Raw genomic sequence first — 5,000 nt, forward strand, 5'->3', positions numbered from 1 at the left:
TCCCCAGGTGTATCCTATCCTGGGCTAGTCTCTCCAACTGTCCCCAGGTGTATCCTATCCTGGGCTAGTCTCTCCAACTGTCCCCAGGTGTATCCTATCCTGGGCTAGTCTCTCCAACTGTCCCCAGGTGTATCCTGTCCTGGGCTAGCCTCTCCAACTGTCCCCAGGTGTATCCTGTCCTGGGCTAGTCCCTCCAACTGTCCCCAGGTGTATCCTATCCTGGGCTAGTCTCTCCAACTGTCCCCCAGGTGTATCCTATCCTGGGCTAGTCTCTCCAACTGTCCCCAGGTGTCCTGGGCTAGTCTCTCCAAATGTCCCCAGGTGTATCATATCCTGGGATAGCCTCTCCAAATGTCCCCAGGTGTATCATATCCTGGGCTAGTCTCTCCAAATGTCCCCAGGTGTATCCTATGTTGGGCTAGTCTCTCCAACTGTCCCCAGGTGTATCCTATCCTGGGCTAGTCTCTCCAACTGTCCCCAGGTGTCCTGGGTTAGTCTCTCCAACTGTCCCCATGTGTATCCTATGTTGGGCTAGTCTCTCCAACTGTCCCCAGGTGTCCTGGGTTAGTCTCTCCAACTGTCCCCATGTGTATCCTATGTTGGGCTAGTCTCTCCAACTGTCCCCAGGTGTATCCTGTCCTGGGCTAGTCTCTCCAACTGTCCCCAGGTGTATCCTGTCCTGGGCTAGTCTCTCCAACTGTCCCCAGGTGTATCTTATCCTGAGCTAGTCTCTCCAACTGTCCCTAGGTGTATCCTATCCTGGGCTAGTTTTTCCAACTGTCCCCCAGGTGTATCCTATCCTGGGCTAGTCTCTCCAACTGTCCCCATGTGTCCTGGGCTAGTCTCTCCAACTGGCCCCAGGTGTATCCTATCCTCTTTTCCAGGTCACGTCTCCAGATCTTCCTTGGTCGGCCTCTTTCTCTTGCCCTGTGGATTCTAGGTGAGAGCCTGTCTTGTTATCCTAATTTTGTGGCCAATCCATCTCTACCCCAATCACCAAAACCTCCAATCACCACAACCTCTACCCCAATCACCACAACCTCTACCCCAATCACCACAACCTCTACCCCAATCACCACAACCTCCAATCACCACAACCTCTACCCCAATCACCACAACCTCTACCCCAATCACCACAACCTCTACCCCAATCACCACAACCTCCAATCACCACAACCTCTACCCCAATCACCACAACCTCTAATCACCACAACCTCTACCCCAATCACCACAACCTCTACCCCAATCACCACAACCTCTACCCCAATCACCACAACCTCTACCCCAATCACCACAACCTCTACCCCAATCACCACAACCTCTACCCCAATCACCACAACCTCTACCCCAATCACCACAACCTCTACCCCAATCACCACAACCTCTACCCCAATCACCACACCCTCTACCCCAATCACCACAACCTCTACCCTAATCACCACAACCTCTACCCCAATCACCACACCCTCTACCCCAATCACCACACCCTCTACCCCAATCACCACACCCTCTACCCCAATCACCACAACCACTAATCGCCATCACTTCTACACTAGTCTCCACATCTCTACCATAATCGCCATTACGTATAGTCTCAGCATTGAGGATGTCATCTGGTAAATGATATCTTCCATATTTCCCCCTTTGAACCTAATGGTCCATTGGGCTGGTAAAGTAGAGTTTATCTGTTTGTGTGTGTATTCGGCGTCTGTAACTAAAGTGTGGTCAGCGCTACACCCGGCCGCCTTTACTGTCCCCTAACGTAACTCATCAGAGCTGGGGTAGTTCAAACGGACTCGAGCCTTACATACCCTCTACTACCTGACCACGACTTCCCATATGTAATATTGTTCGATATAAACCACACCCTCTATAAACCTTACCGATCTCGTTTTTTTTCCTTCTTTTACAGATCCTCAAGAACTATTGTATTTTCTCGTCTACTAAGTATGAACATGTGGAAGAGCCAAATTGAACTATGATAAGTTTTAATTTGGTAAGCCAAAGATGTATTTAACCACTTGTTCAGTAATGGGCATGTAACAATAGAAACGACATTAATTACATAGAAAAACAACGGGGGGGGGGGGGGCGGAGGGGAGTTGTTAACACTTTCTAAGAGGCAGGGATTAATATTTGTGGGTCATTCGATACAGACCCATCTTAATGGTATCGCATATGTGTTTGACTCGCTTTGATGGTATCTCATACGTTTTTTACCCACTTTGATGGCAACTCATACGTGTTTGACCCTCTTTGATGGTATATGTCATGTTTTTTACCCACTTTGATGGTATATGTCATGTTTTCGATCCGTCTTGATGGTGTATGTCACTAGTTCTCTCCGCCTTTTGATATTCTGATATAGCGGTTTCCTAAAGTTTAATCAAAATGACATCTAGATCTAAAGTTCGATTAAGAAGACATCTAGAATTTAAGTTCAATCAAGATGAAATCTAGATCTAAAGTTTAACCAAGATGACATCTAGATTTAAAGGCTAATCAAGATGACATCTAGATTTAAAGTTTAATCAAGATGACATCTAGATTTAAAGGTTAATCAAGATGACATCTTAATTTAAAGGTTAATCAAGATGACATCTAGATTTTAAGTTTAATCAAGATGACATCTAGATTTAAAGGCTAATCAAGATGACATCTAGATTTAAAGTTTAATCAAGATTACATCTAGATTTAAAGTTTAATCAAGATGACATCTAGATTTAAAGGTTAATCAAGATGACATCTTGATTTAAAGGTTAATCAAGATGACATCTAGATTTAAAGTTTAATCAAGATGAAATCTACATTTAAAGGTTAATCAAGATGACATCGTGATTTAAAGTTTAATCAAGATGACATCGTGATTTAAAGTTTAATCAAGATGAAATCTAGATCTAAAGTTTAACCAAGATGACATCTAGATTTAAAGTTTAATCAAGATGACATCTAGATTTAAAGGTTAATCAAGATGACATCTAGATTTAAAGTTTAATCAAGATGACATCTAGATTTAAAGTTTAATCAAGATGACATGTAGATTTAAAGGTTAATCAAGATGACATCTTGATTTAAAGGCTAATCAAGATGACATCTAGATTTAAAGTTTAATCAAGATGACATCTAGATTTAAAGGTTAATCAAGATGACATCGTGATTTAAAGTTTAATCAAGATGACATCGTGATTTAAAGTTTAATCAAGATGAAATCTAGATCTAAAGTTTAACCAAGATGACATCTAGATTTTAAGTTTAATCAAGATGACATCTAGATTTAAAGGCTAATCAAGATGACATCTAGATTTAAAGTTTAATCAAGATGAAATCTAGATTTAAAGGTTAATCAAGATGACATCTAGATTTAAAGTTTAATCAAGATGACATCTAGATTTAAAGTTTAATCAAGATGACATGTAGATTTAAAGGTTAATCAAGATGACATCTTGATTTAAAGTTTAATCAAGATGACATCTAGATTTAAAGTTTAATCAAGATGACATCTAGATTTAAAGTTAGACATTAGTTTTGTAATACAGTTGCTACGACTGTTTTGATAGGTGGGTGCCACAGTCACGTGGGATAGGGAGATGCGATTCGTATGGTTTTCTTACTTTCTGGATCTGCCCTCAACTACTCACACACAGAAAGGTTCATAACTTGAGGGGGTCGTCAACGTTTTTTTTTTCGATTACCTACCCTTACCCTAACTCCCTCTTGTTTACAAAATTCTACTTTTTACTTTCTCGTATACAGAGTATAGAGAAAGAATTGGAACAGTGTTTCTTCCAGGCTTTATTCTCCGGGGGGGGGGGGGGCACTTGAAATTTTCGGGGGGGGGGGGGGGCGGTAGACTTTCGTCGGGGGGGGGGGGGGACACTGTTAAAAGCACATATTTTCTATATAAATTATATAAATTTCATTTCCTTTCGGAAGAGATGCCTGGAAGAAACTCTGAATTGGAATCGTGCAAAAAAAAATCGAGATTTTTGCAAATCTCGACGTTTTACACCTCACTGAGTCGGAAAAACATAGTTTTTGCAATCTTGTCCGTATGTCTGTTTGTGTGTGTACGTGTGTGTGTGTGTGTGTGTGTATGTGTGTCTGTGAACACAATAACTTGAGTGCCGTTACAGCTAGGTTGATGAAATTTTATATACAAGTATTATATTAAATTTGTAGTTCTGTGTCAACTTTTCAGCTATTTTCGATAACCGGAAGTGGAACTTATTCTACTTTCAATTTTTCAAAAGCCTATAACTTGAGTACTGTTTCAGACCGATAAATGAAATTTCACAAGTAAGTAAAATATCTAAGTTTCCGTTTTTTTGTCAAATTTTTAGTAATATTCGTTGACCGGAAGTAGTAATTTACGTTATTTCTGATTTCTCAAAAAACGCATGTGATTTTATAAATTACTAATAATATTCCGCACTATTACACACAGATTGGCGTTAACTTTGTGCGCAATTCTTTTTTTTTCTATTTTAAAAAGGTTAAGTAATTAAAAATTGTTTAAAAATCATGTCTATATCCCGAGTTGCCATCCCCCGTAGTGTTATATAAGAATATTCGAGAAAGTTTAGGGGAGATCATTCCCGGTTTATTTAAAACAGTTATTTCTTGCTAAAATTGAACTGGGTTAAGATTAGGTTTATAAGTAAGGTAGTTAAGTTCACTTTCAAACAGGACGTTCCATTGGACTAGTGAAGTAGAGTTCACCTGTTTCTGTGACCTCAGGATATGAATGGATAGTGTGGTCAGCACACTGCTCAGTCGCCTTTACTTTCCCAAACGTGAGTCTCGTGTAGTCAGGTACCCATCTGAGCTGAGTGGACTCAGAGACGCTCTGCGGACTTGAGTCCGTATTTAAACTCGAGACTTACAGGTTAGCTGTCATTTGCTCGACCACTCGACCACAAGGTGCCATTATTGGTGAAATTTTAATATTTACAACACAAAATTATACACAAAATAACTGAAAAATAACAGCAAAAATGTAG

The sequence above is a fragment of the Physella acuta genome, unplaced genomic scaffold, assembly GCF_028476545.2.
Source record: "Physella acuta isolate Inbredline_101_S28 unplaced genomic scaffold, ASM2847654v3 ptg001351l, whole genome shotgun sequence".
NCBI lineage: Eukaryota > Metazoa > Mollusca > Gastropoda > Physidae > Physella > Physella acuta.